General features: G+C 45.7%; 1 long non-coding RNA gene across 2 annotated transcripts in view; it reads left to right on the forward strand.

Moving 5' to 3' along the window:
* The first annotated feature begins 13,164 nt into the window (after positions 1-13,164).
* LOC124278636 overlaps positions 13,165-20,118 on the forward strand; it is a 78,960-nt gene continuing 72,006 nt past the window's right edge. For both annotated transcript variants that reach the window (XR_006899141.1, XR_006899140.1), the window contains exon 1: positions 13,165-13,282. This is a non-coding gene — a long non-coding RNA (uncharacterized LOC124278636). The remainder of the gene's footprint in view (positions 13,283-20,118) is intronic.

A 20,118-nucleotide genomic window follows, 5' to 3' on the forward strand; every position in this document is an offset into this window, starting at 1 on the left:
GCGCTTGTTTACGCGGTACCTTAACAGTGATTGGAATGACAGCTTCTGATCTGGGAGGAATAGTAACTGTGGTAGAAACATGAGTAGTAAAAGATTTTGGCCTGGGGTCCTATTAAAGGAGTTTCAGTTATGCCATTTTGAATTTTTAGAATATGAGTATGAAAGTCTATGGTAGCAGATTGATCTTGTAAGAAGTTTAAACCTAATATTGCTGGTTGATTTGACTTTGAGAGGATATGAAACTTTTGTACCAAAAGTAAATTTCCAACAGTAATGGGTACAAAAGCATGACCTAACACTTTAACAGCATGACCTCCGACACCATACACATTAGCTAGTTCTGATCTTTGAAGTGGGCATTGAGATGAAAGTTTCGCCTTCCGATAGAGTGTTTCGGTAAGTGTACTGATTGAAGCACCAGAATCAACCAAAGCTTGAACACTGATGTGTGAGATTTTGACGTTGATTCGATTTTGTGATCTTACATCTGACACTGATGTTTGAAAAACAGAATTTTGAAGTTTTGGTACATGTAACCTGTCACTAACAGAGCGGAAACTTGGTCTCCGTTGTGCAGGTGCGCGTCCCTATCTCCTATATTGAAAATTTTGCCTGTTGCCTTGAGCAGATCTGCAGACTGCTCTTAAATGCCCTATGCGCCCACAAGTATAGCACTGTCTGCCCAGTGCGGGACATTGAGACTTGGAATGATTGTACTTACCGCAGCGTGTACAAGCAGGATGTCGTCGGTGAAAGGGCACTGGCGGGAACGTCACCCTTGGGGCTGGAGATGGTGACCTGGACCGAGGGCTGGCCATAGTGTTCACTTGTGTGTTCACGAGAGTCGTGAGCCTTTCCATTTGCGCTTGAAGCGTCGCCAGTGACGCAGAAAGGCCGTTCGTTGTTTCTGTCGTGGGGAGGACACTCTCGGCCAATCGTGCAGCTTCAACTACGTCCTTGAGTGTCTTTGGAGACGTCATGCAGACGGCTGACTGTAGTGATGGTTTTAAACCCATCAAGACAACCTGGCGGACTTGGTCGAGGTCACGGTTGAGGCGTCTGGCCAAACTCGTGATTTCTGATACGAAATCATCTACGGATTGGGTTGGTCCCTGTTTTGAAAGGTGGAATTGCTGAAGCAATTTCATGTCAGTGGCGGCTGTGTCACTGTATCTATTCAGGAACTCTGTCTTTAGACGCTCCCAAGATTCCTGCGACGCTTGTGGCAGACCGTCATACCATGTGAGTGCCTTTTCCCTCAGGAGCAACGGAAATGCATTACATTTTTCTTGGTCGTTCCATCCCTTTAATTTGGAGAAACGCTCGAAACGCTGGAACCAAAATTTTCCAATTTGGTCAGTTCCTGACCAAGCAGGTGGTGTTAAACCGTTTGAAAACTTATGCACTTCTTCAGGTGGTGAATTGTTTTCGGGTGCCTGGGCCATGGTCGGTTGAGGGTTCTGCTTGGGTTCCAGTGTCCGTGGGCTTTGACTTCGTGTTACAGGACCGGCATTAGATGGTTGGGACACCGTGTCCTTGGAAGCCATGAGCCCCGCATTTCCACCACTTATCGTACCATTATAAATACGACAACACGGGGATGTAGCTTCTGTCGTTTATTCCACGGGCCAGAGCCCAACTGCCGAACTTCGTTCGGACCTCCCGGGATATCCCTCGCCGCTGACCTGCCCCGGTCATCAGCCGGTCATCCCGGGACTCCGGGGAGCTCAGCTAGCTCAGCCTCCCCGGCAGGTACACACATTAATATAATCTGTCTAATCTACACATGCACTAAGTTCTTAATTCTACGTTGCCTACTTTGTTACACTATGTTTCATTTACTACATTTATACTAAGCACACTAACATGTATATATAACCAATGATAATTCATACATCCATAATATAACCTATAACATAACATAACATATTATCTATAACATAACATAACATATCATCTATTAACATAACATAACATATCATCTAGTCAACACTGACCCTCTGTTTAATGAGTGAACGTGAGTAAGTGAGTGAGTTAAGTTTTACACTACACTCAGCAATAGTCCAGCTATATGGTGGCGGTCTGTAAATAATCGAGTCTGGACCTAACAATCCAGTGACCAACAGCATGAGCTTCGATCTGCGCAATGGGGAACCGATGACATGTGTCAACCAAGTCAGCGAGCCTGACCTCCCGATCCCCTTAGTCGCCTCTTACGACAAGCATGGGTTACTGAAGATCAACATTCTAACTCGGACTTTCACGGGTCTAATGAGTGAAAGAATCCTGAGTGTGGAGTGCTGGGAACCTTTGTGGAATGACAACAGACTGTGTGTTTGATGTGAGGAGTTTCATTATGTCTTAAGAAGCATTTCATTACAATAGATTATTGTGGATACCTAAACAACATTTAAAATCTCCACATAAACTTTGTTTTTGTACATTTAACTTAAAGATTCACAAGTTTGTTAAAAATGCCATTTTTTAAAAATATTCAATAAGTGGCAAACTCAAAAAGGCTGAGTCAGCAATTCTTATGTCACGTTGATTAATACAAAAAGTGTTGTACTTTTTACTTGTTCTTGTCCCATCAGCATGTGGTTGTTTTATAGAGAAACAACACTGAGTAAGAAGTATCAGTGTCAGAATACGATCGACCAGCAGAGTGGGCGTCAGGTAGGGAGGTCATGCTTTCCCTTTCCACAAACGGCTGGTGTTAACAATGATTTTCCGTGGTTTGGAGTCTCAGTGTAAATCCAAACAATATATGTGCCGTCAGATAACACATATTCTAGCGTCTGATTATTGTTTGCTGCTTTTCCCATTACGCCATTGTGTTTCAAGCATGGACACACCGTAGGAGCGGTGAACGGCAGGAAAAATTTCATAGCATGGAAGTAAACGATTTATCACGCGAGAGGTGACCAGGTTTTATTATTTAGGTGTAGGAAAATTGTCAATATCTATATTTGTATAGGCCATATTGTCCCCAAACTTTATGCTGTAAAATAGAAGACACATGTGCGTAATCCCACCAAATATATTTCCATTCCGTCATTATACAAGCCCATGAGTCTGCGTGAAACAATATCTAGCTTCGGCTACATTTCCGTAAAGATGCATAAACATATCAAAGTTTAAGGTATCATTGCTGTATAAACGGAAAACAAAATACACCAACATTTAGAGTAAAACGCGGCAATTTTAACTTGCCCCCTTGTTTCAGAAGTGTTGGAAGAAATATTCGCTTATACGTCACTAAGAAAACATGCAAAGTAAATGCACTTGCACGTGCAAACGGAAAACCATGTGGTATCGATCATTATAAAAAGTTAAACGTTGTGTTTAATTTTGTCATTCGTTTTTGCCTGGAAAAGAGGAAGTCATCATGCCACGATTGAGTGCCGCCAGTCAAAACATCGCCATTATAGGCCACCTCGAAGCTGGGGAGTCGCAGTCTGCAGCTCCCCGACATTTCAACGTTCATCAGAGCACCATATCTCGCCTTTGCGGCCGTTTCCTGCAGACCATTTCCGCCCAAGATCGCCCAAGAAGCGGTCGTCCAAGAGTTACCATCCAAGCTCAGGACCGCTACATCCGGGTTGCTCATTTGCGTCATCGTCTTGCCACAGCCGTGGCGACTGTACAACGCATCCATGGTTTGAGAAGAATTCCGACCAAGCTGTCAGGAATCGATTGCGTGAAGTGGGAAGAAGGCCAGTTGTCGCCCCTGTTTTGAGTAGGACTGCACGGTATTAACGGTATATCGCAATACGCCTTTAAAACGATAGGTATTGCAATGGGTTTTTGTTGTTGTTATCTTTATGGTTTAATGTTGAGTTGCTTTTATTCCAGTAAAGGGGGGCCGCCGGCCCATTATACAAGTACACAGCATGATGAAGTACAATTGTGACATGAGCGCTGTATATAAATACATGTACATTAAGAACATTAATGTAACTAAGAGATCATTTCACAGATATCCCTTTGAAAAGGGAATCACGTTTCTTAGCGGCAAGAAATATACATTTTGCCAGATTATTGCATATGTTATGATTAGTGGAGCAAAATAACAAGACCATTTTCTCGCGAGTACGAAACAAGTGAAAATATTGAGGTATGAGACTGGTTCGCAGATCAAGGTAAAATGGACACGCGAGGCAAAAGTGAAATTCATCCTCGACAACTGGTATAATACAAAAAGGGCAAACACGTTCATTTCGTGGAATTCTATAATATCTGCCCGTTTCTATTAGAAGACGGTGATTAGATCCAAGAAAATTTAAAATATTAATTCGAAATAATTTTACATCGATAAATCGAACCCAGTTATGATATTGAGAGTGATCTTTTACAGCAAAGAACAGTTCAAGTTTAGAGCAAGATTGAATATTTTCATGACAGATTCGATTCTCAATGTCTACACATATTTACCTAAACTCGTGTAAGATTAAATCAGCCAATCCAAAACTCTGTTGAATCCAAACCTCTGCGAATCCGTAAGAAAAATAACGATGATTTAACCTTGAGTGCCCAGCAAGCACTACCGTTCTCTGGCCTTTTATATTGAAAAGTATCAGCTTTAATATGGTTTAATTTCAAATCCATGTACAGACTTTCATTCACGCTGACGTTAAACATTGTATAACTGATTGAAAAACAGCATACTTTACATATAATACATTATATAAGAAAGAAAATGCAATCCTTCAAAATCAAATCGAAATTCGAAATTTCTGTTATCGCAAGCATTAAGTTTATTTTTATGGCTTTAGCATGTAGAAAATAGTCTCTGCATGTACAATCAGTGTCACTCACTGTCAAACGCTTAGGCTCCAATCCATCGCAATACGTATCGGAATACGGGTACCAGAAGCACAATATATTGCAATCCAATTTATTTGCCAATACACAGCCCTAGTTTTGAGAGACTTCCATCGGCGCAGTTGCTTGCGGTGGTGTCGTAGAGTCCTGAACTGGAACCTTAGAAACTGGAGTCGAGTCTGGTTCAGTGATGAATCGCGATTTCTTCTTCACCGGCGAGATGGAAGACAGCGTGTTTACCGTCGGAGAGTTTTGCCCCTATAATTGCATTCCACAGGTCGACAGATTCGGTGGAAGCAGTGTCATAGTGTCAAGTGCGATGGTTCAGGGGAATCATACAGCAAGTCGGTACATCAACGACGTCCTTGCACGTCACATGCTTCCGACAGAGGGAGTTGTTCCAGCATGACAAAGCTACTTCACCTACAGCACGCGTTATGGACCGCTACCTTGCCAATTCTAACGTCAATGTCTTGCCATGGCCTTTCAGATCACCAGATCTAAACCCGATAGAACAACTATGGGATGAACTCGATCGACGTGTACGTCAACGTCAAAATACGCACCAGACACTTCCACATTGCACGAAGAGTGGGGAAGAATTCCGCAAGAGTGACTTCGTCGACTTATCTAATCTGTGCCGAGACGGTGCCGAGCAGTAATTGCTACCAATGGAGGCCAAACAAAGTACTGACTTTGAAGCCATCTGGTGGACTCAAGTAAACAGAAACAATGAAGGCTGCTGCTGTGTTAGCGAACTCTTTGTCTAAATATAGACGTGTGAATGTTCACCTTTTTACCTTTGAAATTACATGAAATAATTGCTCTTAAACTAACACGATGAATTCTTCTAAAATGGTTTATGCGTTTCTTTTTGAAGAGTGTATCTTTTCTTTTCTTGGTGCACATAGTGATTCGTCATCCTTTGATACTAAACTGAGTTTTTCAGGTTCCTTAGAGACAACAGTTTCTTTATCAGTTTCATTTGGCACATATTGTAAATCTTTTTGTACTTATTTGAGTTTACCTGTAATGTCACCTAAACGTATTTTTAAATGCTAATTGTCTTCTCCGTGTGAATGTCATTACAGTGATATATCACCCCACTGAAGTCTTGAAAATGTTCAGAACAGTAGTAGCAGTGATATGGTGACATTTCCGTCGTTTAAAACAGCACATCTGAAGAATTGAATACTTGATAGTTAGTGGTAATGCTGTATAGCAAATTGGATGACGAGTTTGCTTTCGACCGTAAATCGTTCACCAAATGAAATCTTTTCACCATGACCAATTGCCTGGGTTCTTAAATCGTTCACTAACAATTTGATGGTGTCCGTCTTTCGAACATGAGAGCTCGAAAACGGTACAATACTAAGCATTCAAATTTAACACAAAAGATAGTTCGATAATTAACCTTAATGTTGGTATATTTATTTTCGTATATACAGCAATGATACCTTAAAACTTTGAAATGTTTATGCATCTGTACGGGAACGCAGCCGAAGCTAGACATTGTTCTGCAGCCTCATGGGATTGTATGATGACGGAATGGAAAGATATTTGGTATGATTACGAACATGTGTCTTCTATTTTACAGCATGAAGGTTGGGGACAATATGGCCTATACAAATATAGATATTGACATTTTCCTACACCTAAAAAATGAAACCCGGTCACCCTCGCGTGATAAATCGTTTACTTCTCTTGCTATGAAATATTTCCCTGCCGTTCACCGCTCGTACGGTGTGATGAAGGTAGATACAAGGTCACGTTCTAGCTTTTCCAACACCTGCAGTGAGCTGGGCTTATTTATCAGGTTTTATTGGGAGGCTAGGTACACCTGGTTTATACGGATCAATTTATTCCTGTGAACCCAGAAACGTCATTCCTTAACCAGTGTTAGTGTAGGTCCGTTCTGGAGATTTTGGTAGCGGTGGGAAGAAAGAAATGAATGAATGAATTATATACACTGGAGTCGCGAAACTTCTACATAATTTTCTCCAGGGCACTATAAAATAACAAGAGATGGTGGGTGATGGAGAAATTGTTATTATTTCGCTGCTGAGATCTGTGTGGATGTAATCGATACACTGACAGTGCCATAATCAGTTCCATTAGGCTACACCGCCATTCCAATGCACGGGTATGCAGAATGTCAAGTTGCCAAGAATAAAAATGCGAAATTCTCTCAGTTCAATATCGTGTATGGCCCCCCGTGCATCACCACTGCCAAACACCGTCTCCTCATCGACTGCCTGATGCTTGTCAACACGTGGTTAGATTCTGCGCCATTGCTCTTTGCAAGGCAGCGCCAAGTTCCTGCAAAATTATAGAGGTTGGTTCCGTAAGACCACGAAGCCTTCTCCTAAAGTGCATCCTGTAAACGTGTTCTATTGATTAAGGTCAGGGGACCCCGATGGCCAGTCCATGACGTTGATTCCAGCGTTTTGAAGGAAATTTCGTGTAATAGCCGGCGCGGTATGCGGCCGGGAGCATTACTCATGCTTTGAACTGTACAACTGGGCCAGCGCGAGGAGCTGCCATTTTTTTGAAGAGTGTATCTTTTCTTTTTCTTGGTGCACATAGTGATTCGTCATCCTTTGATACTAAACTGAGTTTTTCAGGTTCCTTAGAGACAACAGTTTCTTTATCAGTTTCATTTGGCACATGTGTGAAACCTTTTTGTACTTAGTTGAGTTTACCTGTAATGTCACCTAAACGTATTTTTAAAATGCTAATTGTCTTCTCCGTGTGAATGTCATTACAGTGATATATCACCCCACTGAAGTCTTGAAAATGTTCAGAACAGTAGTAGCAGTGATATGGTGACATTTCCGTCGTTTAAACAGCACATCTGAAGAATTGAATACTTGATAGTTAGTGGTAATGCTGTATAGCAAATTGGATGACGAGTTTAAGCTGACCGTAAATCGTTCACCAAATGAAATCTTTCACCGTGACCAATTGCCTGGGTTCTTAAATCGTTCACTAACAATTTGATGGTGTCTGTCTTTCGAACATGAGAGCTCGAAAACGGTACAATACTAAGCATTCAAATTTAACACAAAGATAGTTCGATAATTAATCTTAATGTTGGTATATTTATTTTTCGTATATACAGCAATGATACCTTAAAACTTTGAAATGTTTATGCATCTGTACGGGAACGCAGCCGAAGCTAGACATTGTTCTGCAGCCTCATGGGATTGTATGATGACGGAATGGAAAGATATTTGGTATGATTACGAACATGTGTCTTCTATTTTACAGCATGAAGGTTGGGGACAATATGGCCTATACAAATATAGATATTGACATTTTCCTACACCTAAAAAAATGAAACCTGGTCACCTCTCGCGTGATAAATCGTTTACTTCCTTGCTATGAAATATTTCCTGCCGTTCACCGCTCGTACGGTGTGATGAAGGTAGATACAAGGTCACGTTCTAGCTTTCCAACACCTGCAGTGAGCTGGGGTTATCAGGTTTATTGGGAGGCTAGGTACACCTGGTTTATACGGATCAATTTGCCCTGTGAACCCCAGAAACGTCATTCCTTAACCAGTGTTAGTGTAGGTCCGTTCTGAGATTTTGCATACAGGAAGAAAATGAATGAATGAATTATATACACTGAGTCAAAAAAAGAAACTTCACATTCTTTCTCCAGGGCACTATAAAATAACAAGAGATGGTAAGATGGTTAAATTGTTATTATTTCATTGCTGAGATCTGTGTGATGTACTCGATACACTGACAGTGCCATAATCAGTTCCATTAGGCTACACCGCCATTCCAATACATGGGTATACAGAATGTCAAGTCACAAGAATAAAAATGCGAAATTTCTCAGTTCAATATCGTGTATGGCCGCCCCGCGCATTCACCACTGCCAAACACCGTCTCCTCATCGACTGCCTGATGCTTGTCAACACGTGGTTGGGGATTCTGCGCCATTGCTCTTGCAAGGCAGCGCCAAGTTCCTGCAAATTATGAGGTTGGTTCCTAAGACCACGAAGCCTTCTCCCAAGTGCATCCCAAACGTGCTCTATTGGATTAAGGTCAGGGGACCTCGATGGCCAGTCCATGACGTTGATTCCAGCGTTTTGAAGGAAATTACGTGTCAACATCGCGGTATGCGGCCGAGCATTATCATGCTTGAACTGTACACCTGGGCCATGAGCCGCCATGAAAGGAACGAGTTCAGGGGTGAGGACCTGGTCGCGGTAAGCAGCAGCTGTGAGGTTTCCACGGATGACCAGAAGTCGGGAACGGTTGTTCCCACAGAAAGCACCCCACACCATGCAACTTCCGCCCCCGAATCTGTCGACTTCCTGTACACAACATTGGGAATACCGTTCACGACGTCGTCTCCAGACTCTATGCCTGCCCTCCGCGAATCTGAGGGTAAACCTGGATTCATCGCTAAAGACGACTCGATTCCAGTCTCTCTGGGTCCATCGGAGGTGACGTTGGGCCCACAGCAGACGTTGACGTTGCTGAAACGGCGTCAATATTGGCCCACGATATGAACGTCGAGAATATAGATTGGCAGCCCGCAACCGATTTCGAATGGTCTGTGAGGACAGTCGACCTCTAAACATCTCAGCCCTGGTTCTTGTAGCCGGCAGAAATATGTCACGTAGGTGACGTAGGACGATTTGACGGTCTTCTGCTCGCGACGTCACACGTTGACGTCCCGACCTTGGGCGATCAGAAGTGGTGCCAGTTTGTTGTAGACGACCTCGCAAGTCATACACAGTACGACGCCTGCATCCCATTGCTCTTGCGACGTCAATAACTGATCTTCCCGCTTGCAACATGCCAACGGCACGTTCACGTTGCACATTTGACAATCGTGGCATTTCAAGTACCGTTAGAACTGTGGTTTAAAAGTGTTTTTTCAATTCTTGAGGCCAATGCAAACACGTGCATATCAAGAAAACTTCGATGCGAAGATCACGTGATCGACTGCACGTGCAAAACCTGATTTGGCACTAAGGTCATTTGCACGACGAATGGATGGGTTTGACTGGGTTTTGCTAAAGTTTTTCTAGAGTCGAAAGATATGGATCCCATTTCGGATACATAGATGTATCATCAGAGAAAAATTATTCATTATTTTTCAAATGACATTTTGTGAAGTTTCTTTTTTGACTCAGTATATAAGTGAATTAATTACAACTTTAAAAATTCCAATTCTGGATAATGTCATATTGAATATCCGAGAAGATGAAATGCTGTCTCTCTTTTCTGGAGGCGAAATACAGGTTACTGAACACATACTCATGGACATGTATGATTGTCCTATTTTGTAAATATCTGTATCCATGGTATCCTCACTCTAGTGTGTATTTTAGATCCTTCCTTGCCTTTGCTCTGTCCATGTGTGTACCCGCCTTGTGAATATGTTGTTGTGAATATATGATGTATGCACGTATGTAATCTTCGGTTGAAATAAGTTGTGAGAATGTGTTATAGTCAATATATGACCGAATGCTGTTTGTCTGAGTAGGGTTAGTGTATATTATATTTTTAGATTTATATATTTCTTCTTTTTTTATTCAGATAAATACTAGACATTTATAGACATGGCAGATTTGTAGACATTATATATATACATAGCAGATGTGTTACTGTGTGCAAAATTTGAAACTGGTGATTCCAGTGGCATAAAGGATAGATAGGAAATGGACTTTGGGGAGCGATAAATGACATAAACGGTTTTTGAGTTAAGCTCCGGAAACGAAACCCACCCCTCCTTTATGAGACTACGTCCAACACGTGAGTTTTGTTTTACGCCGCTTTTAGCAATATTCCATGCAGCAATATCACGGCGGGGGACACCAGAAACTGGCTTCACACATTGACCCATACAGGGAATCGAACCCGGGTCTTCAGCGTGACGAGCGAACGCTTTAACCACTAGCCCGCAGAAGGTAAAGAAGGATAGATACAACGGTTTGTTTTGCTTTATATTTGACACCGCTCCAAGCAGCTTTGCAGTCTGTAATTTAGTGTAAATAATCGACCAGATAATCCAATGATTAACATCATGAGCATCGATCTTCCCCACGTGCCTACTGGACTGTGAGAGGCAGGAAAGAGGACAGAGCTAAATCATAGAACCTCGTGTCTTTGCAAAGATTAAAGATTTATAAAAATATATATATAAATTTTAGATAACCCCCCGACTCGAAATGCTTCACAGAACAATACATTATGACAAGGCCGGACACTTTGATGTACCCAACCCGACTGCTTTGCCGATCCCTATGCTACCACCGCATGCTATCGATTAAAACTTAATGTGAACATAACCATAGATGATTGGCCTATCGAGCACCACTCATGACACCTACCAATTCTTTATTGTTATTTCTGCAAGTCGATTGAAACCCCATTTTGACCCTCAACTAAACGATCTTGACACAAATGGATGACGATATATTCGCGCAAAAAGGGGGGCCTGTGGGCTAAATGTGGTGGAAGAATTACCATTGTTTACGTTTTGTACACATATTAGGCCTACTCAAAAAAATGCTAACGAACTCATATTTTCGGTACATCTGCGTTTACAAATGACATAGTAACATGAAATAACCTGGTCATCCGCAATTTCTTTTGAGCAATGCTGTTTTAGCGATTGTGAAGATTGACAGGTGTGGAAATCGTTGCGTGCTATTGGTTGGTGACTCGGCACTATATAAACCATGATTGATTTCTTTATTGAGTGAGTGAGTTTAGTTTTACGCTGTTTTAGCAATATTCCAACAATATCACGGCTGGGGACACCACACCAGGAATGGGCTTCACACATTGTACTCATGGGGTGACAAGCGAACGCTCTAACCACTAGGCTACCCCACCGATTCTTTTGTGAGGTGGTCAACATGAACAACCTTTATAATATTTAATGACATGTCAGGACTGGAAAATTATATTTTTGTACAGTTGCCTTTGTATACCAGAATTTAAGTGACACCTGTTTATATGAAACAAAATAAGTTTTATTTATTACAGTGTGTCAACGAAATATTAACGCTTTGTCCGCATTAATTAGGAGAACTTAAATACAGGTGTCAATTCTTCTCTCTGAACATAGCAAAGGCAGTTCTTGCAAAATCCATTTTGCCATTTGAAAGCGAACAATGCTTCAAAGCCTTGCTTCTGTTAAACTTTGCTCAAATCTCTGGAGAAGGCACGGATTTCCTTCCTGTGTTCATCTTCCTGCACGAGCTCGACCGGAGCGTGCTGCTCGTGCTACCACGTATTATATCCAGGTTGTGTTCGGGCGACCGTTTTTGTTCTTCATAATCTTAGTGAGTGAGTTGGATCTTACGCCGCTTTTAGCAATAATCCAGAAATATCACGGCGGAGACACCATAAATGGGCTTCAAACATTGTACCCTTGAGGGGAATCGAACATGGGCCTTCGGCGTGACGACCGTACGCTTTAACCACTAGGCCAGCCAACCGCCCCTCTTAGTGAGTGAGGGGCGGTGGGGTAGTCTAGTGGTTAAAGCGTTGGCTCGTCACGCCGAAGACCCGGGTTCGAATCCCCACATGGGCACAATGTGTGAAGCCCATTTCTGGTGTTCCCCGCCGTGATATTGCTGGAATATTGCTGAAAGCGGCGTAAAACCAAACTCAGTCAGTCAGTCAGTCTTAGTGAGTGAGCTGGGACTTACGCCGCATTTAGCAATATTCCAGCAATATCACGCCGGGTTCATAATCTTAAGGTGAACACGTACTGGTTTATAAAGTGGCTCATTACCTTCACAGATTACGGCTGCGAATAAATGACCTAGTCTGACCATGGTCCAGCTATAGATGGCCTGCGGTTGATAGCATGAACAACATGTACCACCGGAAGGTCACGGTGACACAACTTGACCCAGGTCACTCAGTAAAACCACCCTATCCTTATTTTAGGCAATCCATATACCAGAAAGGGGTCACATGCCAGGTTGGGTCAGGATACAGGCAGGCAAAAATCATATATCGACATATAGTCTTTGTTACCGTCAGCCCAGATAACATAACTCAAGGCCGATCAGACACGGCTTCTGGTCACTCATATTTTTTAAACTCCAATCGTGTTTTTATGTAACTGTTATATTCACAAACATGAATACATGGTGATTGCAATAATGTTCTTTAAACAATATCTTGTTTTGGTAATTCCTCCATTTTTTTCATTTTGGCATATTTAAGAGGCTCTGTAACATGTGTAATACGATGTTCGCCTGTCAGTGAACATTGACGTTTTCGGGATTGTTTCTGAAATAAAAATGTCTTGCTCAAACGCACCCCAAGCACAGGCGGAACTGGTACCCGGCTGACACTCGCATATATCGTGCCACTGTCAGTGGTCGGCAAGCTGAGGAACAGCAACCAGAGGAGTATTCAAGTCTCAGAGAACACAAGGGTTCAACAGGTCCACACAGGTGGAATTCAAGGTTAGATAATTATGCTTTTATCATCTGTTGTCGTACATGTTGACTATAGTATTAAGTCTCCTTCAGTTGATAAGCACGAAAATGTCTTGAGTGTACTGGGATCTGAAATATTGCATGCGAGAAGGCATTATGTTTTCATTAATGTCGGAGTGAAGAAATGGGATCGAGTGCAGTTTACCAGGCGCTCGCTGTGCACCAATTCTGTGAGAATGCTCAATCATCTCTTTCTGATGGCGTTTTCATTTGTATTCGTTTAGCAGACGAATAAACACCAATAAAAGTCGTCAAATATATACTACCAAGTAAACATGTTCAAATTAGTAATGAACTGGAAATAACTATTGTTTGTAACAATCAAAACCCATGTCACAAGTTATTCATTTTTGGTGTCACCAAATCTGTAGCTATATCACCTCTGGGATGTTGATTCTTGTGGCTTTCTTTTGCGTAAAGACCTGTTTACAGTATAGATTTTCAAGAGCTTTGACTTGATCAAGTTAGTTATTGTAATAAGCACCTCGGTTGAGGTAGGTCGCCCAGTGACGGTAAGGTTTGTCCTTGACAAGGTTCAATGTTCTAAAATGGTCTGTTTATAGACTTTGCATTGTAATTTTTGTAGATCTTAACTGAATATTCAGTCCGGAACATTTCATAAACCTTATTTTATGGTTCATTGATGGTTGGTAGCATTGCTAAGGGTTCGTGCAGAATAACACAATTCAAATCTACTAAATAAATACAATTTATTAATCAACAAAAATAAATTGAGCAAAACTAAACGAAATAAATCTTTACATTTCTCGCTCACACCTGAAAATTCTAAAAGTTTTTAATTTTAGAAAACAAAGGAATAAAGCCCCAAATCTAAGCTCCAAATCAGTGTTTGTGCAAACAAAACAATAGCAATCGTCCCTGTTATTGTCAGTGCTCAATTCCTCATGTATCGCATGTATTATAACTTGATGGTTTGTTTTGTGTTGGTAGGTATGTACTTGTGCAATAAAATCCAATGAAAATATTATATGCATTTTATTTATCATTTGTAATATCTGTGTGATCATGCCAAACGTCAAGTCAATTGTAATCTGTTGGACCATTATCAGTATTTTTTTATAATTTTTTTTACGTTTCTGAACGCGCACAACCTGAAAAATACTTTCGTGAAAGGTATCTTGTGTGACCTGAGTGCAGAATGGTCCTCAAAATGTTATCTTCTGTCATACAGAATTCGTTGTATTAGTCAGCAAAACAAATGAGCACCTGCTTCAAATACATGTCAGTGTAATATATTAAATATTGTCATTGAAGTTCATAACTGTTTCCACCCATGAAGGTCTGAGTTAGAATATTGTTCTTCAGTAACCCATGCTTGTCGTAAGAGGCAACTAACGGGATCGGGTGGTCAGGCCCTCTGACTTGGTTGACACATGTCATCGGTTCCCAATTGCACATATCGATGCTCATGCTGTTGATCACTGGATTGTCTGGTCCTGACTCGATTATTTACAGACCGCCGCCATATAGCTGGAATATTGCTGAGTGTGACGTAAAACTTAACCAAACCTGAAGAGGTTTTCAATTCTTCGAAGAGTCGTCCTTGGGGTACATATTATGCATTTTCCACGCTGAAAATGTCCTGTGACAGTTGTATCAATGTTTTTGAATAAAAAGATTGTACAATAAATAAACTTTTTTATTTATTATACGGCCCCCACCTCGTGGAGTTACCTCCCGTTGCGCATGCGCACCAACTGGGTAATCACCTAGGCCCGTATCATCATTCCTTCTGCTGAATAAATCAGTGAACAGAATTGCGGGGAGGCGGGAGGCCCTACCCCAAGGACGACTCTCTTCGAAGAATTTAAAACCTCTTCAGGTTTGGTTAATTCTTCTTCATAGAGATCGTCCTTGGGGTACATATTATGCATAAACACAGACTCCCAAAGACCGGAGGCCAGGGAGGTGGGAATTCTGTCCAAGCACACACAAATAGCTATCGTTAATGGGAAAAAATTGAACAGACGCCATAACACTCACCTGTCACATGTCCCAGTTTCGCTTCCGCGAGAGGCATTATGGGAGGGGAACTGACAGGGAGGATTTGTGCTCAAAGACAACCTCCATATGTTAGCATAGGCAATCGCACATGGTACGAATGTCAACAAAGCCCCACCCACCACGTGTCGATTAGTGAGCACCGTAGGGGGGAATGTCAAAACCGCTCACAATCGACTAATTACTCCTGAGAGAATCGAAAGGGGGTAGTTAGCTCCTAGGAGCGGATATGGCAATAACACACATTATTGTACAGCAGCGTCAATAAACAAACCAATAAACCAAGACTCACTCGGTCAGGGTGGCAGGACACTGTCCACTGGAGAGAACAGAACGGCCAAAGCTCGCACGATTACGGGAATGTGTATCGAGCTGATAGTGCCGCTATAAACGTGCTTGGCCGGCTCCAAATAGCGGCAGAGCAGATCTCTTCAATGGGGAGTGCCGATGCAAAAGCTTTTGATGCGGCTACTGCCCTGACCGAGTGAGCCTTCAACCCCTCAGGGGGAGGCTTGCCCTTAGCCTGATAAGCGGCACAAATACAAGAAACAAACCAGCGAGGGAAAGTCTGCTTGCTCGCTGGCACACCAGCCTTCCCGCCACCGTAACAGAACAGCTGGGTACCCGTACGGATTCCCTGCGTTCGTTTGATATAGACCTTGAGTGTCTTACGGACATCCAACGGGTGAGTGCTCGTAGGAGAGGTCCCCGATGTGGAAGGCTGGGTAAGAGTGGGAAGTTCGATAGGAGCAGTCACATGGAAAGCGTGATCGACCTTCGGGCGGCAAGTATCCGGGAGGCGAATACTGACACGATCAGTGTGAAACAGTCAGCGCCGGGTCGGACGACATAGCATGTAAATCGCCGACCCTACGTCCAGATGTTACCTCCACCAGAAAAACAGCATTCCAAGTTAACAACTGAATGGACATAGCCGATAGGTGTGAGAAAGTGGGACCGGACAGCCAATCGAGCACAATTGACAAATCCCAAGGTGGACTGGTACGACTGAGAGCAGGTCGAACCCGTTCCACGCCAGCGAGAAAGCGCTGTATGAGAGGGTGCTGCCCCAGAAGAGCACCATCGACAGGGGTGTGAAAAGTGGAAATAGCGGTGGAGTAGCCACGAATGGTAGAAGCCGCCAGGCCTTCTTCCAAACGAGCTTGCAAAAACTCCAATACTCTGACTAAATCCGCAGAAAAGGGATCTGCAATCCCCCTATCTGAACACCAGCGCGCATAGCGGGACCACCTATCCTCATACTGAACGTTTGTCGAATCCATACCGAAGCCAGAATTGTCTGCAACTGCTGCAGGAATTCCAGCGTGCCTCGAGGCTAGACCTGACAGAGGCCAAGCCACCCACTGAATCCTTGGATTGGGGGTGGCGCTCCGTTCTGAGTGAGAATGTCCGGTCGTAAAAGGTAATAGAACAGGAGGCTGAGCCAGAAACCTGAGAATTACCGGAAACCAGCTCTGTGACGGCCAAAGCGGTGCCAGTAGCACAAGCAGCCGAGCTGGCTGGGTGGACAGCTGTGAAAGGACACGGGGAATGAGTGGTAACGGCGGGAACGCCCAGAGCACTTTGCCCGTCCAATCCAGCAGGAAGGCGTCGGCAGCCAACGCCCTCGGGTCCGGTATTCGAGAGCAGAACACGGGTGTCTGATTCGTCCCGCCGGACGCAAACAGATCCACCTGGAACGACCCGTACAACTGGGAGATAACTCCGAATATCTGCCAGTCTAGCATCCACTCGTGCGGGGCCAGGATCCGGCGAGAGAGAGCGTCTGCTCGCACGTTCTCCAGCCCCGGGAGATAAACAGGAGTACCTGACAATCGCACTGGTCGCACCAGAGGAGAAAGTCCCATGTCTCCCGGAGGAGCGTTGGGACACCGTGCCGCCTTGTTTCAGGATGTACGACAGGGCCGTCTGGTTGTCCAACTGAAGACGAACCACCTGGCCCTGGACATGCTCTCGGAAGCGCTCAAACCAACTGCATAGCTCTCAGTTCCAACACGTTGATGTGAAGGTGGGCTTCGGCTTCGGACCAGAGTCCGGACACCGACAGACTGCCCAGAACATCCCCCCTGGTGAGATTCCCGACATTGGTCCACCACTGAAGGTGAGGTGTCAACCACTCGGGGACTGTGAGACTGCGCTCCAGATCCTCCGTGTGAGTCCACAGCCGAGCCAAAGGTTGCTGTATAGGACGCATCCTCAACCGCACCCGCCACACTACAGAGATCGTCGCCGCCATATGGCCCAGTAGACGGAGCCAAGTCCGTGCTGGTGCCTGGGGCTGGGAGAGGAACGAAGATACCATCTCCCGAACTCTGGTGATCCAGTCGGGCGACAAGGAAACGAGATCCTTGTTCGTTTGGAATCGCGCTCCAAGAAAAACCAAGTCCTGGGTGGGTACCAGGTCGGATTTCTTGAGGTTGATTATCCACCCCAGTCGAAGTTAGAATGTCTATCACTGTGTGAGTAGCATCTAGACTGCTGGCTGGCTGTGTTAGTGCTCCGAGCAACCAGTCGTCGAGGTAAGGGTAACAATGCCTTCCTTGCGAGCGTGGGTAGCGGGACTAACATGAGCTTGGTGAACACCCTTGGGGCAGTCGAGTGGATAGGCGAAGGGGAGCACCGTGGTGGTACACACATCCCGTCGTAAGAGAACCGAAGGTACTGCTTGAACGAGGGATGTATGGGCACATGCAGATACGCATCCTTTAGGTCGATTGACGTGAGCCAATCGCCGGGCTGAACAGATGAGATCACCGAGCGCAGTGTCTCCATCTTGAAGGATGGTACTTCGAGCATGCGATTCAACCCCTTGAGGTTGAGAATCGGACGGAACCGCCCGTCTTTCTTCGGGACGAGGAAGTACGTGGAGTAAAATCCCGCCTGTTCCTCTCCCGGTGGAATGCGCTCGATTGCGGACTTGTCCAGCAAAGCCTGAACTTCGTCGCGCAATATGTCCGCATGCCTGACATGACGGCACCGGAGTGCGGCGTATGCCGGTGAAGTCGGGCGGACCTCGCTTCCACAGTGGTAAATGTCCGATGCTGACCGTGGCCAGCACCCAAGCATTGTTGGTAGCCTTCTCCCATTCCGGCAGGAATAGAGAGGCGGCCTCCCACTGGGATATGGGGTAGGAGCGCGTGCGTTGTCCCGAGCAGCGGAGCTGACTGGGTGTGACACACGGCTTGAGCGGCAGCTGGGTTAACGGGAGGTCGGGGCAGACCTCCCACGCCCGCCAAAAGGCTGGGAGCTAGTCGAAGACTGCTCCTTGCCCCTACCCTTGGCGGACCTGCTCCTCCGCCTACCCCTACCAAGCGGCCGAGGCCAGCCGGCAGACTCGGGTGTAGGCTGCACCCCGGCGGAGGAAGGTGGAACGGAGCGCTGGGCGAGACACCCGCGGGTGCTCCAACAAGGCCTTAGAGTCCTTGAAGGAGGTAGCTGCAGCGGCAGCCTCCCGTATGACCTGCTGGGCCCCTGGAAAGAGGGTCGCTCCCAGACGAAAAGGGAGGGCCAGCAAGGTCTGCTGCGTCGCTGCCGAGTACCGAGACGTCGACAGCCACAGCCTGCGCATCCCCATGACTGCGCACATCACCGTCGACGCAGCAGACCGCAAAGAGTCGCGCGCGAGGTGTGCCTGAACTTCCGAGAGCTGACGGAGCAGCACGACAAGCGGCGAAACGTCGCCAGCATGCCCCTCCGCCTCCAGGGCCGACCACTGAATCGAGGAGAGGTAGGCCTCATGGACCAGCACCCTGACCTGCTGCATCGCGTTCCGGTAGACCTCCTCGTAGGTCCGGTACGCGTGCTGCAGGGGGGCGCCCGCGAGGGCAAACTGAGTGAGGCGCCCTTGCCGAGCAGCCGGAGCTGCTCCGGAGGAAGCCGAGCCTCCCCCCAGGGCGACGGAAGTGAACACGCACTCGTCAACGATGGGAACAACGAACAGGGAGTCCTCCCCAAGTTGGTACCTCCGTACTAAATCCGGCAAGTCGAACCGAACACGGGTACCAGACAAGAGGGGCTCGACCACGTCCTGAACCAACGGAAGGCAGAATGCGGGCTGCGTCTGCGAGGGCTGCCGAGGGGCAAGCGCCCGCCTGGCAAGCGGAACTCAGCCAGTCCGAAGCTGCCAACAGGCACCAGCGGCTTGGGGTAGGCCCTCGGCAATTCTTTGCGGACCTCCCGCAGAGCCGAAGCAAAACGGAAACCTCCGTCATGCTCCTCTACTTCCCCAAGCTCCATCGACTCGGCGCCCGAGTCAGAGGCTGGGTCTCCTCCGAAAGAGGACCCTAACCCCGACCCGGTGGGCAGCCTAGCGCTAGGAAGCACAGAGAGGGAAGAGCAGACAGAGCGCTCCACGTCGGCGCCTGGAAGCGTGCACGGACCCGGTCGAGACGCTGGAGGCAGACCAGGCAGAACTGGTGCCTCCCGCTCTCATGGGCGGGAGTGCGCGAGGGACGGAACACCAGGAATACTCAACGGTCCCTGCGCCAACTCCGAGAGTGGGACTGGAAGCACCTCCCCCTCCGGGGCACCCGAGGCGTCCGGACCCGAAGCCAGAGGCAACGGGTCTACAGACGCCTCAAGGCTGAGGGATCGAGCCGAGCCCTGCGATCCCATCCCCTGACTCTCCGCCCCCCGTCCGGAGTGAGCGAGGAACTCCTGGCGGAGACCTCCAACAGACTCACGAACGAGGGACTTCACAGAGTCCATATGCTGCTGAAACAATTTGTCCATTAGTGACATGTCAAATCCACCAGTACTAG

This window comes from Haliotis rubra, unplaced genomic scaffold (assembly GCF_003918875.1).
Source record: "Haliotis rubra isolate DU_JTF1 unplaced genomic scaffold, ASM391887v1 Scf24, whole genome shotgun sequence".
Lineage (NCBI taxonomy): Eukaryota > Metazoa > Mollusca > Gastropoda > Lepetellida > Haliotidae > Haliotis > Haliotis rubra.